Source organism: Rhinolophus hipposideros (genome assembly GCF_964194185.1).
Source record: "Rhinolophus hipposideros genome assembly, chromosome: 6".
NCBI classification, from domain to species: domain Eukaryota; kingdom Metazoa; phylum Chordata; class Mammalia; order Chiroptera; family Rhinolophidae; genus Rhinolophus; species Rhinolophus hipposideros.
The window spans coordinates 25,878,943-25,895,830 of NC_138052.1; positions in this window are offsets into that span (position 1 = coordinate 25,878,943).

Sequence of the window (16,888 nt, forward strand, 5' to 3'; positions counted from 1 at the left end):
AACATGGGTCAGACACATTCTCAATTTTCTGTTTTACATTTCTTTTAATATTATATATCTATACTAAATATATGTATGACTTATCAAGTCCCTCCTTTGAGGTTTATCTCTATTATTAATAGTCTTTTCTTCCTCTTCCCACTGCCCTCCCACCGCACCCCTTTAACTTAAAAAATATTTGCAGTTTAGCTTTCTCTAGAAGTTTACTTTTCAGTCTTCTCTCTCTCATTTCGGAGGCAGAAGGAGCCCATTGCATGGAAAGACCCAGGCGAGACCCCACCCCGGGAGCCCAGGTAGCCATTTGGAGGCGTACAGCTCGGACACACACTCACAGGCAAAACTTCGGGTCAAAGGATCCCATCGAACGGCTAACAAATCACTTGTCTCTATTATGTATATTAATGTCAGGTTACCTAGGATCTGACTTAAAAAGAAAAAAAAAGACCCTTAAGTATTTCTATTAAAAAACACCTAATCATCTGATTACTCTGGGCTCAGTAATTATTCAAGTGGCAGGAGGCAGCCCCAACTTAGCACTGGGAGTTCCGACTTGCAAGTATTTGACTTGGGGTAAAACAGCAATCTTTCAGGTTTCCATCAAGGTGGATGTTTGAATGGTGGCACGGGAAGGATCCCCGAGAGGGGTGAGTGCGCCGGTAGGGTGAGTGCCCCCTCCCTCGCCTCTGCCTGGCACGCCCCTGGCACTCCCTCCCCATTTGACCGAGAGTTCCCACCAACGCAGTGGCGGTGGGATCGGAGAAAGCCGCGATATAAATTTGTCCCGAACACTCCCGTAGTCCGAAGGCCAGGTCGGGGACAATGGGGATCGTGGGATCAGCGGGATGTAGGAGCGCAGGACGCAGGGAAAAGTCGAGAGCGGATTGGGGGCTGCTAGCTTTCGGCTCCTCATACAGCAAAGCAAGTCCTGCAAATGAATCGCTCCTTCCCCGTCTTTCTTCTCCATTAACAATCCTTTTCGAGATTAGCACAGACGAAGGGGATTAAAACAACAGATACATGCAAATGTGAAATAATATTGCAGTCGACATTGGAGGGAGAAAAATCATTCTTTAGGGTTTCTTTGAGTAAAACAAACTGGCTCCCTCAGGATTCCCTCCACCCAGGCAGTTCGAGAAGATGCACTTTTGTTTTCCTATTCCCTCCAGCCAGGACCTGGTGCCTACCCCCTATTCACCTCTCAGTCTGTCAATTTCCTCAACTTTCACAGCCGCTCCCACCCTCTCCCCTGCCCCCAGCTCCGCTCCCGGGCCCAGATGCTAGAAGAGATACAATATTTCTGCCGTTGAATACACAGGCTGTAGAAGGCATTTGAATTTGGCCATAGTAATATACATATACATGTATATGTATATGTATATATATATGTATATATATACACACACGTACAAATTCTGTTTATTTTGTGCAGTGTGGAGAAAAATTTAAAAAGGAACCTCTTCTCATTTTGAAATAGAATCGATCTTTCATCTGAAGGAATTATTTCGACCCTGTTTTACGCAGGAGGTGGGCAACTTCTTAGTTGCAAGCAAAGGGTGATAAGGGGACCCCTGGATTGGGGTGTGTGTGAAGGGGGTTGGGGGCGGCAGGGGTCCAAGCTAAGCCAAATGGTTTTCTCACGTGCAAACTCGCAATCCAATCCATTCAGAGTTGAGACTACGATAGGAGGGGGAAAGTCTATTAAAAAAAAAAAAATCAGGAGCATCTCTGAGTAGCCCTTTCAAACAAAATCAAAACAGGACCAGAGAACCTCAGACCGTCCCTAACATCCCTGCTGCGAGGCCCGCGGCTGTGGAATCTCGCGCGTCACCTGGCCCCAGCAGGGCGGCCAGCTGAAGGGTTCCTTTTATTTTATTTTATTTTTTGAAGTTAAGGCTGAATCTCGGCTTCAGTGCTTTTGCCAACGTCTCCACTGACAGGAACCAGCAAACTTCAAGACTCAAATGAGCGTCTTAATTTATTGATGCAAAACAGGTCTGCTCGTCGCCCCAGTTCTCGGCGCGCTCTGTCCCCCACGCCCCCAGCTTGGGTCCCTCCATTTGATCTCTGGGTAAGGCCAGGCCGCACAGGCGGAGGAGCACGTGAGGGGGGGAGGGTCGGCCCACGCCCGCTCGTCCTCCCCCGGACCTGTCCCCGCCCGGGAACCCCGCGACCCCCGCCCGGCCGCCGGGTCAGCTGACCTGGCTCGGTCTCCTGCTCCCCGCCCGCCGCCCTGTTTCCGGTCCCCGGGGTCCGCGAGCTGCGCGTGTTGCGGGAACGGCCACGGCCGGGAGGTGATGCTGGGGGCTGATTACCATGAGAAAGGCTGTGCCTGGAAAGGCCTCCTCCACGCGACTGTCAATCTCACTAAGGGGGTGGGGGTGGCGGAAAGGGGCCCTGGACGAGTCACCAGAAAACTTGGAGTAAGTTGGATGCGACGCAGGCCCGAGGAGGAGATGGCTTTCGCCTCAAGTTGGAAGGCTGTGGCGTTGAAGAGCGCGGACGCCAGCAGCTTCGCCAGGGAATTAAAAACCAAAACCCCTTCCTTCTCTCCCTCCCTCCATCCCTCTTGCTCTCCTTTTCAGCCCTTCCTGCCCTTTATCCTTTTTTTTTCTTGAAATTCTTTCCCAATCGCATTTCCTACACGCTCCTTTCTTTCTATCTGATATCTCCCTTTTGCAATCTCTTGTTTTGTTTCTTAACATCCCTTCTCCCTCGCTCTGATTCTTTTCTGACTCCTTTATATGTCCAGATTTATCATTTCGTTTTGAAAACACAATGTGAAATATGTAATTTATCTACTCTCAGGAGGTCAGGGACACCCTGACTAAAATAACTTCCCTGGGTCATTAGAGAACAAGTTCACCAGGTGTCAGTGAAAAGTAATAATAATAATAAATGTATGAATCAATATCTCGGTAATCATAAATGGCTTCTTATTCTCAATTATATCCACTCAAAATGACTTTTAAAAAATATATTCTAAAAAAAATGAATAATACTTCGAATAGGGAATTTTTCTAGAATTAAGGCAATGTGAAAAACTTTCTCATTTGTAGTGATATTTTAGCAGTGCTTAACAGACTTTAGAAATTACAATAGGTAATTTTAAGACATGTAAACTGTGCTTTTTCCTTTAACCACTATCTGGAAAGTGAAAAATTTCCAAAGCACCTCCCAGCCCCCCAACAAAGATCAGTCCATTCAGAGTGAAACACCATGTCATGTATTTTGTACATGCTAAGCAAATGCACAACTTGAGTTTTTGGGTTGTTTTCTTGGCCAGATTGTCTCGTTATCTAGCAAGTGAGTGAACATGGGGCAGCATATGTCATGAATGTGGCCACATTTTTTGTTTTCCGTATTTGTTTGTCTTTCATTCATTTTGGGCACACTTGTTGTTCTCTTATTAAAATTCAGAGTTTGCATTTGTTTACAATTTGTTTACTTTGTTGACTTGTTAAAACTTGTTAGAAGTCAATTGAACATGTATTTGAAGCCCTTTTTAGGCCAAAAAAAATAAAGATGCATTAGAAAGATGCCTTTTATGCTTCATAATTATTAATTGACATTTTATGATGAATAATTTATCATTTGAATAATTTTGGTATCTCTGATCTGAACACATATTTGCATATCTAATGCTTGATTTTAGCTGTGTTTTTGAAAAGAGTTCATTCTCTCTTAGGAGGAAGAAACAAAGTAACATTTAAATGTAAGCTTTCTCTTCAGCACTTGTAAAAGTTCATTGAGTTTTTCTTCTAGATAGCCATAAAACTTCTTAACAATTTGTAAACCATTTACATAACAATCACATACAAACATGTGACAGAACTATAATTAATTAGGAAAAACAATACTCTATGTAAAATCAAATCACTCTCCTCCCCAAATGCAGAGATATGCATGAACCATGGACCATACTTTCTTATGGAATGTGGTCATTGAACTTTTTTGGTTATGTCTATTTATAAAGAACAAAAAGTGAAAAATGGAGGCAACTGACAAATTTCAGACATAGTATTTAAGAAAAATTTTTATTTTTTACTTATTAATATGTGGGTTGATTTAAAATTACATAAAAATTATTAAGCAAACATACTCCTGATATTTTTATACCTTGTGTCATTTAAGTCCAAAGTATCTATTTTGAATAGTAGCCCTGCATATTTGTGATTACAGGCAATTTTTTAAAGTTTGTTTTCTTATTTTCACTAATGGTGCCCATTCCTTCAGGTTTTGCTGAGGATTAAATGAAGTAATGAATGAAGCTTCATTATAGTGTAGCTTTATTATTATAACGAAAGGTTGAAAAAATAACATGGAACATACATATCAATTAAATGCAGTACAAATTAATTTTGACTACTAAAAACAATTATTTACCTTTTAGTATCATTCATAATTTTTCTTTTGAACGATAAGTGCTGTGTCATTAAATGAAAAAATAAAATGGAAAGCATCATAGCATTTATGGCTGGTTTACGGTTCTTCAGACCTGTTCAAAGGATGGGTAGCTACAGATGTGAAAATAAGTACAGTAATTCTTCTGTTAGATCAGCTGTTAATTTATTGTATTCAATATGGTCACAATTTGGTGTAAATATCAGACTTCTTTTAGTCCAAATTATGAACTTGAAGTTTCTCACATTCTTTAGTAACATATTGCCTTTGAGTATAAGGGTTAAATGTGCAAAAGCTCAGAAGCGGTCTTGAGTAAGACTTGTGAGAAAAAAAATAAGGGCAAACTTTCAAATTTGGAGACCAGGAATTTGGCTGTCAAAGCACTATTTGCTGTAAGATCATTCATAATGAACTGAGCATTCCCTTTTGGAATTGTGTTTATCCTGGGGTCTGTGCTAATTCCAAGTACCTATAGTGGGGGAGAAAATCAGTTTATCAAGTGGAAAATGAAATTTTGGAGCCGTAACCATCTAGAAGGTCAGATTTAAAAAAAAAAAAAAAAGCTGAAAAATCAACGCAAATACTAAGGGTAAAGAAATATTGTGATGTTTAATTCCAATACTGATGTGTTTTTTTGTTTTCTTTAAGACTCTTCAAAACACTTAAAGGGTCCCTTAATTGTTTCCTTTCTCAAAGGATCCATTCCATGCTCCTCGCAGGTCAAAACTACCAAAATGGCCATTTGGACATCAGCCTAGGAGCTCGGAGTGACCTGTACCTTTTTCTTTTTTCCTTTATTAAAGGGAAATGGGACCAGAAATTGGTTGCACCTAAGATTTTCTAGTGACCTGGAAATAACTTCATGCTGCTTTGTGGTCTTATTTGATAGTCCTTATTCTGTTAAAGGTCCAAATTATAAACTTTGTACTCTACTCAGTTCTAATTTTCCACCATTCTAAGCAAGATATTTTTCAGAGTTGTTTCAGGTACTTAAATATAAAAACCTTATTCTCAAAAATTATCCTCTCCATGATAATCCCAAATATGAAATAATAATAGCTAAGAAAAAAAAAAAAACCCGGCTTCTCTAGCCCTGGCAATTTTTAGATGTGTCCTAGAGAGAATCAATGACTCTTCCTAGAATTCAAGCATCTGGTTCTTCTTGGTCCTTTAATTTGCCAGGTCCATCTTCATGGCCAACAGCATGTACATGTGACATCCAACATCTTCTCACCTTTCACAGACAACCTTCTGAACCTCTCACACACACCCAATCTGCATACTGCATTCATTGTGACCCACACCAAATCATCTTGGATCATTTAGTTAGCACTTGTTTTTCCACGTGTGGTTTATTTTGCTTTTTGGACCTAACAACTTAGGTTCATTTTTCCAGTTAATATGGCCTCAGATCAAATGCTCAGGTTGACTGCTTTCTCTGGCTTTGTTGCCGCTGGCTTCCTGGATAAAGTGGTTTTCTAGTTCATTCTTTTCTCTAGGACCTTTGACTGGGTAGAAGATCCTATGGGCAGGTCCTGGCTAGTTCTTCCCTGGCCCTGTGTTGGGCGCATGCACAGGAACAGTTAGTGATGAAGGAGAGATCACAATACAGGAATATCTGGGAATAGTTTCTACTTCCTATATAATTTCTTTGATCACTTACTGTTTGGGAACAGGACATTATTTTGAGAGTAGCTTCTTTATATTTTTGATGATAGCATATTGTGGTGGCAGAGATACAGGTTTTGGGATTAAATCAACTGGATTTGATTCCCTGCAGTGTGAATACTAATTGTGTATTGAGGACAAAATATTAAAACCTTGTGAACCTGATTTTAAAAGTGAGCAAAAGAGTAGATTTAAGATGGTTGTGGTGAAAAATATGAAAATATATGTAAAATGTCTGGTACAAGGTAGGCGTTTCAATAAATAGGAATTCCTTCCCACAAATTACCTAAAGATATAAGAAGTTAAATTATAGAAAACAAGAGTGGAGGTAGCATGTGCTTTCGGTGATGTTTATTATTTTTAATTATTTTATTTGTTTAATTATTTTATGATTTTATTAAAAATTATTTAACTGGTTCTTGCATTATACAAAAATTAATGCTAACTGAAAACAAAGTTGTAAAAGTAACATGGAATTTCTCAATTTGTGGTAGATAAGGTAGGGTGGTCATGATAATATGCATCATGATATGAATAACCTCTGAGATGAATAAATGTACTTTAGAATTGGATTATATATCTCACAATTCCATTTACGATTGTAAGTAAAAAATATTTTCCCACGTATTTCTCCCTATATAATTTGGCATAGGAGGAAGCATTTTTGCAGCCAGCTTAGTCTGGTCAAGAAGTGTCAAAGATCCTATTTGTCCAAAGATTGAAAAAGAGAAAAGAAGTGTCACCACTGTTCAAAACTCTTTACCTATTCTTACGCAAACTTCAGACGCTTGAAGGAATTGGGGCTGGGTAGAAAGGACAGAATAGCCCTGAGAAAGTTTGCCTGCATTATCTTCTTTCAGAGTGGAGTGCTAAAACATCTGATTAAAAAATAGGTAAGAATATGTGTATAGTACAGACATTGCTTCACTCTCCTGCCTGCAAACTTGGGAGTAGGGTTGTGTCAGCAGGTCCTGGCATGATCTACTGTGTATGTGACTTTTCTACCCTATGCCCTAGAAAGGAGGGTGTCAGGGGAGGACTGGGCTGTGGACACAGGGAGCATATTGTTCCAACGGTTCTGCTACAGTGCAAACCAGGCTTCTTTCTCTCTCTCTGGAACTAACTTTGCTACACATGCAAAAAAATCTGTTCCTATTAGGTTTTTCCTTGGCCAATGTGGAACCATAAGTATGGCTCCTGTGGCAAAAGGGTAATTTTTCTGGGTTGAGGGAAGCTGGCTTACCTATTGTTTTTGGCACATGGCTAGCGCCCTTCTAGACAAGAGGGACAGAACAAAGCTGAAAGTTCACAGTAAATACTTGGTCTTTTAAGACAAGAAGGAAAGATTAAAACTCCATTCTTTTAAAGCTTAATTTATCTATCTATGAAGTATTTGAAAGTTCAGTTTAGAGAAATCAGCATGATCCTGAGCTATATTATCACCTACTATCATTTGGCATTTATACGGAATAATGAAAAATTATTTACAATAGTTTGCTGTAATTACTCTGTAAGGATGATCTATATTGAAGTTTTGCTTCTATTGGGGAGGATTTTTGTGTGGTTGAAGGAAATGTTCAGGGTTAGGTGAAATATGCTTGTGAATATCAATTGAAATGGAGTCAGAATTTGGGGTAAAGTAATGCTTTTTATGATGTTGAAACAACATACCATCACTTAGAAGTATTTTAAATATGGCTTCATTCAAGATCTATAAATAGTAATTTATTTGACAAAGAAAGACTATCTATTACTGATGTGTCCTTCTTAATCCCCTGGAATAACGCCTCTTTTATAGTAAATATTTGTTGTTGTTTGTGGAATCTGCCATTGATTAAGAAGCTTTAACGGTATGTAAACTGATCTCCTATTTCATGTTTATAATGCGTTTGATATAAGAATCAAGATAGATGAGTGTGGCAGGAAGGGCCATGGACACGCAACTCCTTTTTTATCAAATTATGTCCCCAGTTACATTATTTAACACAAACTCTTTTATTCCTCTTTTCCTGTGTCAAGTTACACAAGGTCTGAAAAAATGAAGGAGCAAATGTAGAATTGTGTGTACATATTGTCTTTATCTTTAAATGGCTCTGATGAATCTTTTAATGGCTTATTTTTAAGTACATATATTAAAATTTAATAAGAGGTTTTCTCTGAAAAAGAAAAGAAATCATAAGGAGAAAATGGAGTAGACTAGTAAAAGTATGGTTTACTTCCAAAGGCAAGTGTGAAGTTGAAATTTAGGATAAATGATCCCCTTACCCTCCTAACACCACAAACTGGCCAAAGAAAGAAAACAGAGAAGATGGGGAATTTTGTTTGTTTCTCTTTCAGTGGGCTAGATGATTTTCTGCCAGCAGCTATATTTTCATGTAGAAAAGTATTAGCTGGTTGCCCAAAGGTGTGTGCCCCATTTACAAGGCTTTCTCCAATACCTTTCCCTGTCTGTCTTCCCTCTGCTTCAGGCCCTATTTCATGGGTGTTGGGAAAGGGTAGGGCTTATCTCTTCTTACCTTTCTTTTGATGCTTTCAATTCAGTGGCAAAACCTATCTTTAGGATAGCCTTGTCCACAGCCTTCAACAGGATTAGCTTTTAAATAATAAGATATGACCCTAGAATTTGAAATTTCCACGGTGCTGCAAAAGATAGCCTGGAGGAAACAGAGTGTTTATTTGAAATACGTGATGAAGATGGACAGCTCAATACTATTGCTGTACACCCAGTGCCTAGGATAGAGTTTGGTGCATGAGAGGTGCTGGATAACATCTCTTCAATGAATGAAATCATGCATGAATGAGTAATGCTGCCAGACTTAAGACAACAGATGTCATTTGTTCCATATGACAAAAAAAGAGTTAAAAGGTATTAATGTAGGTACAAAAATCACCTGTAGTTACAAACAGGATTCTGATATTATTTTTGAATTCTGAGTATAATATTTTATTTCCACAATTAAATACCTAAATCATTTATAAATCAATACAGTTATAACAGTCCCTCAGTCACTCACTTGCAAAGGAAATTTTCAATACAAATAAAGTCATACATATTTATACTAGGGTAATTCAAAATAACTTACTCACATAAGCACTGCTATGTTGAAATAAAATCTTGCCAACACTTCTGAGTACATTACTTTAAGAAAAAAAAATGCTCTCATAGAGTCCGAACTATTTAAAAATCTTGCCAGCTTCTTCAACATACATCAGTTATCTTTCTTCAAATCACTGACAAGAATTTAAAAACTGCTTCATCAGAACAACTGTTACCCTTTCTCATACTCTAGCTAGAACCTGATCTTCTAAAAAGGACCATATTTACAGCTTCTTTTGAAATTTTGAAACCATTTGGCTGATACGTTTTTGCTACATTTTCTTTTCCTGATTTAATTACTAGGGACATTTGCATGAAAACAGGAGGATAGGGACATAAGATTTTTGTCTTATGAGTTCATCTGTTTCTGATGCTTATTCCCCACCTGAGACCAGTATCTGTTTTATTACAACTGGGAGGCCAGGAGCTAGATTGGAAATGATAAAGAAGTTGTTGGAGGTGAAATAAAGTTGAGAAATAGGGACTCAGGAGGTTAAGGGATTGGTGGATGATATGATAATAAATTTTCTTCCAAGTTACTTATTTATAAAGTAGTCCATTATGTCAGTGACACATGCTTTGCTATTGAAAAGGTTAGAAAACTGGAGAACTGTACAGAACTAGTAGTGGATTGATGCTTCTTGAAGAAAACCATGCCTATGCAATTACTACTCTGTCGTAGTGTTGACAGATGTCACAGAAAACAGTGAACGAACCAAGTCTAGGTCAGGTATGAATTCTAGAGATGGCCACTGAAAGTTGGAAAGGAGATAAAGCAAAATGCTCCACTAATTCTGACCACCTTGCCAATGCTTGCAAGTTTTTCACAAGGAGAATCAGAGAAGACCATTGGGATAACTTCTGAGCCTCTTGACCTGGAGTTCCAAGGGCCTGTTAAAATGTACATGTTTGAAGCTGAAATCATCATCCTCTTCTAACTTCTCACTTTCTCCCATATTTTCCAGAGCCCCAATGTCCATCCGGTCTTCCAAGACCAAACCCTTTGCTGACCTTTGACTCCTTTCTTCTTCTTAACCTCCACATTCAACTGCTCAGCACGTGCTAATTGTCTTACCTCTACAAGATCCTCAAATGCTCTCCAATTTCTCAAATCCTCCACATTTACACCCCTACCTGATTTCATTGCTTTCCTGGAAGATCATGCCCACTTCCTAACTGGCTTTTCTGTTCCAGTCTTTCCTCCGTGATAGCTATTCTCCACACCATCATCAGAGTGAGTGATTAATCTAAAACATAAATCCGACTGTGCCACTGCTAAGCATAAAAGCCATCAGTGATCCCCCATTACATACCTGCTATGCCTCTCGAACTCAGGTAACCCCAAGGATGTAACCCTAAGGATGGGTGTTTTAACATTTATAAATATTGTTTTGAAGTAATAATACTTCAGCATACACTTCATTTCTCTCCTACAGTTTTGTGTAAAATTGAGAATACATAAGCTGCTCCATGGTTAATCTTGCCTGTCCCCAGGGTTTGAGTACCCCAGTGCCATGTTATCAACCATTGGTTCTTTAACAAAGCACCTGAGTCCCTCTTAGGTGGACTCTTTATCCTCCTCTCTTACAGCTCTTCAATGACACATTAAACTTTTATGCTATTGTTTATATTTCCCCTTAAACAAATCATGCTGTTTCCAAGGTGAGGGCCTCTGCCTATGCTGTTTACTCGACAACGAATATTCGGAACTACTCCCTTCATTTGGCTGACTTCTCTGTTCATTCTTTAACTCAGCTCACATGTCCTCTCCTCCTGAAAGTCTGAAGCTGGCTCTTCTGTGTCTTCATAGCATTAACACTCTGCACCGGAGTCGCTCCTTTTTATGTGACTTCTCTCAGCTAGAATAAGGCCTCCAGGATATCAGGGACTCTGTCATTTACATTGTTATACTCTATATGAGCTAAATGTTGTGTGCCCCTGCTCCCATATTTATTTGTTGAAGTGCTAATCTCCAATGTGATTCACTTCAGTGATCTCCCCAGAGATACTCTTGAGAGGCCTATGCGATAGTATTTGGAGATGGGGCCTGAGGAGGTAATTTTGTTAAGATGAGATCATGAGGGTGGGGCACCTAGGATGAGATTAGTGTCATAAGAAGAGGAACACAGAAATTTTGCTCTCTCCATGCATGTGCACCAAGGAAAGGCCATGTTCCTGCAAGATGGTGGCTGTATACAAGCCAGGAAGCCAGTTCTCACCAGGAACCCAATCTGCCAAAACCTTGATCTCAGCCTTCCCAGCTTTAGGAACTGTGAGATGTCTATTGTTTAAGGCACCCAGTTTATGGCATTTTGTTACAGCAGCCCAGGCATTAAGACAAAACACTAATGCAAATCCTAGCAAGTATCTGGCACATAGTAGACACGTAAAATTACTCTTTGAGCTAAATATGACTGTCATGGTGCAAACTAATTTTCATCCCTGGACAGCAAACTTCCAGCACGTGCATGTTCTACTGATAATGCATTTAGTTACAGGAAGGCTATAGCCTTCTCATGCCTCATAGGGTACCCAAAAGTTGGAAATGTCTCATAATTTTTAATAACTTGCATTTAGTTTACATATGCATTTGCAAAAGTATTGAAATAAAAATACCTTTCACGTGCAAAATATTTTTAAATTTCTAAGCTTTCACACATGCATTATTTCACTCATTACAATAAACTTTCAAGGTTGGCAGATATTATGTCTAATTTGGAAAAGCAGGAAATTAAGATTTTGATGGAGTAAGACAAAATAATTCCACTCATTTGGGAGGTCCTAAATAAATTTAAGATATGGAAATATCTTTGTGAAACTAGTAAAGAGCAAAATATTGTTATTATTACGTGACGGATGAGGAAACAGGGTGTTGAAAGAACTGGTTCAGAGTCACATGGGACCACCATCAAAGTAGAAATTGAACTCAATCCTGTGATTCAGGTTAGTCCTCATATAGCCCCTCATTCAGAGAAATCTTGTATACACACACACACACATACATATACTACATGTGTATTAGAAAGAAAACCTTGCTTTTATGAGAGCAACCTGATGGAACTGATTTTTCTTTTCTTTTTCTTTTCCCCCCACAACTGGTTTGTCACTTATCTTTAGTAAACAAAGACACAAAAACATCAACAGATTTGTCCAAGAGAGTAGTTTAGGAGCTAGATTGCAAAATTAATTTGGTTTATTTCGGATAAGAGAGTAGGGACAGCAGGGATCATACAAAGACTGAACATTTAAAAATTTGTCTCTTTTGCTATAAAGTCATAAAATTCTTAGTTTTAAGTAAACATAATGAGACTATCTAAATATATGTTACTGGCAATTTTCCAGAATTTTTTTTTCTGATAAATGTGAGTCCTAAGAAAATGTATAGTTTATATAGCTCTGTTGTTGAATGAAATGCTATTTCTAGTAAGAGGCTGTATTTTACTTCTCTTTACTCAGAATTTTATAAAGCAAATTTAACAGATACCATTTCAAAAGGAGAAATATTTCACAAAAGTTCAAGTGATAAATAAAAACATTCTTTAATATACTATTGGTGGTTTAATTCACTTTTGAGAGGCAAGTGATACTAAATAAATTCTGCATATACTATGAAGCAACATCTGAAGGCAAAGATACTTATAATCTTCTCCTACCTACCCCTAGAATTTGTTTTTTCAAAGTGGTTTTTCAAAATATGCTTCCATGAATAAATATGTTAAAGTTAAAATGTACTGACTAATGCATCAGTATTATCAGCCAACTAATAAATTTAAATATACGATGGGGGATTTCATTTCCTAAGCTGATGGATTGCTTGACAATTACACACATGTATCACTCATTTATTCACTCAGCTAACGCTTATTAATTTCCTACTATGTGCTGGGCACCATGCTGGGAATAGGGTACAACAGTAATCAAGATAGACGCAACTTTACAGGCTGGCAGGGAAGCAGACTGTGTGTGATGAATGCTATTGGGAGTAGAGAAGGCAGACCCATCTAGCCAAATGATAGCTACAAAATAAAGCGAAGGCGAGAGTAGATCTTCCTAATGCACAAAAGGTCAGGTCTGTGAAATCCATCAAACAGCACTGAAATTAGTTTAAATCACCTGTGATGTGTTATAACCCTTTCAGGCTGGGCTAAAGGCATGGGGACCTCAGAGCAGGCGGGAAAGAAGAGAGGAGAAAGCCAAATGTCAGAGCTTGAGAGAGGGAGACCACCGTTTCAATGGCAATAGCTAAAGTGCTTTGGTGCACACAGCTCTCAATAGGCTCACCTCAGAATCTAGGGTTCATTTTGGTGGTCCGTCTTGCCAAGCATGGGGGTTCTGCCTGGGCTAAAATAGGACCCCAATTAGCTGCTGGGTCTCATGGACAGGCTCTAGTCCCCAGACTGGAGGACATTAGCAAGAGCTACAAAGATTATCAGGGGAGCTGGTTCCAGCAGAGAACCAAAGTGCAAAATGGGTATGACATTAGATACAATAGGAGTCAGACTCAGAGCAGCAGTATCTATTTCTTTCCTTAATACCTTCTTCCTGCCATTACTGCCTCCACTCTCTATAGTCTATTTGTTTATATTTCAATACTATCTGTTATGCCCAAATATTGAATAAGGCCTCTGTTGGCAATGAGAACAATTAATCAGTTTTGAATGTGGATTTGGCTTTTGTTGGGAAATAATATTTTTGGTAATTCTCAGTTGATTTAAAATATAGGTAAAGCTTGGAATTTTGCTGCAAAAGGTGTGATGCTTGAAATTAAAACAAACACATACAAATAACTTCTATATTTTGATTTACTTATTGACTGAAATGGTTGCACATCTTGTTCTTTTTTTTACATAAAACAAGAAGAAAAAAATTACCAAACTATAAAGAAGTCTTTAGTGAATGTATGGATTCTGTTTCTTTTAAGCATCTTTACTCTTTACTTGAGATAACTAAGTACATGTGCATATTGTTACCATGTAGTAGATTTCAAAATGGACGCAACAGACACAAGCTCATCATTTGTTTATATTGTTGCTCAACTTTATTTTTTTAAAGATTTGTATTAAAATGTAGCTAGCATACAATATCACAATAGTTTCATGTGTGCACAATAGTTATTCAACATTGACGTGTATGTATACCTACAGAAGTGATCACCATGATAAATCCAGCAACCATCTGACACCGTACCACGCTACCACAATGTTATTGACTATATTCCCCATGCTGTACATTACATCCCCACGACTTATTTGTTTTATACCTGGAAATTTAGACTACTTATTTCCCTTTACTTTTCCCACACCTCTTTTTAATTTTCCAATTACAGTTGACATTCAGTATTATTTTATATTAATTTCAGATGTACAGCATATGGTTAGACATTTATGTAATTTAAGAAGTGATCTTCCTTACTAGTCTAGTACTCACCTGGCACTATGCATAGTTATTACCATATTATTTACCATATTCCCTGTGCTGTCTTTACATCCCTGTGATTATTTTGTAACTACCAGTTTGTATTTCTTAATCCCTTCACCTTTTTTACCTGGCCTCCCAACCCCCCTCCCACCCATCATGCCAGTAAATCTAATACCCATCTAACACCATACATAGTTATTACAATATTATTGACTATATTCTTTTTGCTATACTCTAGCATATATACCTTACACTAATCCCCATGACAACTTTGTAACAACCTATTTGTACTTCTTAATCCCTTCCTCTTTTTCACCCATCACCCTAACTCTCCTCCCATCTGGCAACCATCAAAATGTTCTCTGTATCTATGTGTCTGTTTCTGTTTTGTTTGTTCATTTTGTACTTTAGATCCCACATATAAGTGAAATCACATCGCATCTGTCTTTGTCTGTCTGACTTACTCTACTCAGCACAACACCCTCCAGGTCCATCCAGGCTTCTGCAGGTGGCAAGGACCCATTCCCGTCCTTGGCCGAGCAATATTCCACTGTATACGTGTACCACCTCCTCTTTACCCATTGTTCTCTTGATGGACACTCAGGCTACCTCCACATCTTGGCCATTGCAAACAATCCTTCAATGAACATATGAATGCACATGTACCCTTGAAGTAACATTTGCGTTCTTCAAATAAATACCAGGAAGTGGAATTACTGGGTCTTTCTTTGTCTCATTATAGCCTTTGGTTTGAAGTCCATTTTGTCTGGTGTAAGTATTGCTACCCCAGTTTTTTTTTTTTTTTCATTTCTATTTTCATTTTCATGAAATAACTTTTTCCATCCCTTTACTTTCAGTCTGTGTATGTCTTTCAATCTGAAGCGAGTCTCACAGGCAGCACATGTAAAGGTTTTTTTTTCTTATCTATTCAGCCACCTTATGTTTTTGATTGGAGCATTTAATTCACTTACATTGAAAGCAATTGTTGTACTTATTGTTATTCTGTTATTCATATTTTTGATTTTCTTTCATCTTAAAGAACTCCCTCTAAGGTTCCTTGTAATATTGGTTTGGTGGTGATGAACTCCTTTAGCTTTTTCTTGTGTGAGAAGCTCTTTATCTGTCCTTTGACTTTAAATGATACCTTTGCTGCGTAGAGTAATCTGGTTGTAGGGCCTTATTTTTCATCACTTTGAATAAATAGTTCACGCCAATCCCTTCTGGCCTGCAAACTTTCTGTTGAAAAATCAGCTAACAGTCTTATGAGAGCTCCATTGTAAGTAAATAACTGCTTTTCTGTTGCTGCTTTTAGGATTCTCTCTTTGTCTTTAACCTTTGCCATTTTAATTATAATGCGTTTTGGTGTGGGCTAGTTGGTTTCATCTTTCTGGGAACTCTCTCCACTTTCTGGGCTTGTATGTTTATTTCCTTCACAAGGTTAGGAAAACTTCTTCAAAAAATTCTCAATCTCTTTCTTTTCCTTCTGGTACCCCTATGATGCCAATGTTGTTACGCTTGATGTTGTCCCAGAGGTCTCTTAAACTATCGTCATTTTTTTTTTGATTCATTTTTTCTTTTTGCTATTTCAATTGGGTGTTTTCTGCTATCTTGTCTTCCAAATTGCTGATTTGATCCTCTGCTACATCTAGTCTGCTGGTGATTCCTTCTAGTGCATTCTTCATTTCAGTTATTGTATCCTTCACTTCTCTCTGGTTCTTTTTTATGGTTTCTATGTCCTTTTTATGATTGCTATCTATCTGTTGAAGCTCTCACTAAGTTCCTTGAGCATCCTTATAACCATTGTTTTGAACTTGGTATATGGTAGGTTGCTTGCCTCCATTTTGTTTAGGTTTTTTCTGAAGTTTTCTCCTGTTCTTTCATTTGGGATATATTTCTTTGTTCCTCATTTTGGCTGCCTCTCTGCATTTGTTTCTATGTATTAGGTAGGGCTACTATGTTCCCAGTCTTGCTAGTTGGTCTTATGTGGTAGGGTAATCTATGGTGGGGCAGTCTCCAAGGTCACCTGAGCCAGGTGCTCCAGGAGTGTCCCTTGTTTGAGTTGTGTGTGCTCTCCTGTTGTAGTTAAGCCTTGATTGCTGTTATCATGTCAGTGGGTGGTATTGACCTCAGGCTGACTGGCTGTGGGGTTTTGCCACATCCACAGCTTATGGGCTACTCTATAGGAGCTTACCTCATGAAGTGGGATTTGCCCCAGTGGGTTCTGGTGCCTGTTGAGACCACCCTTTGTGTGTGCTGCTTGTGGGGCTAATTAGGTGGTGGTCTGCTGCGGTCTGAAGCTAACCT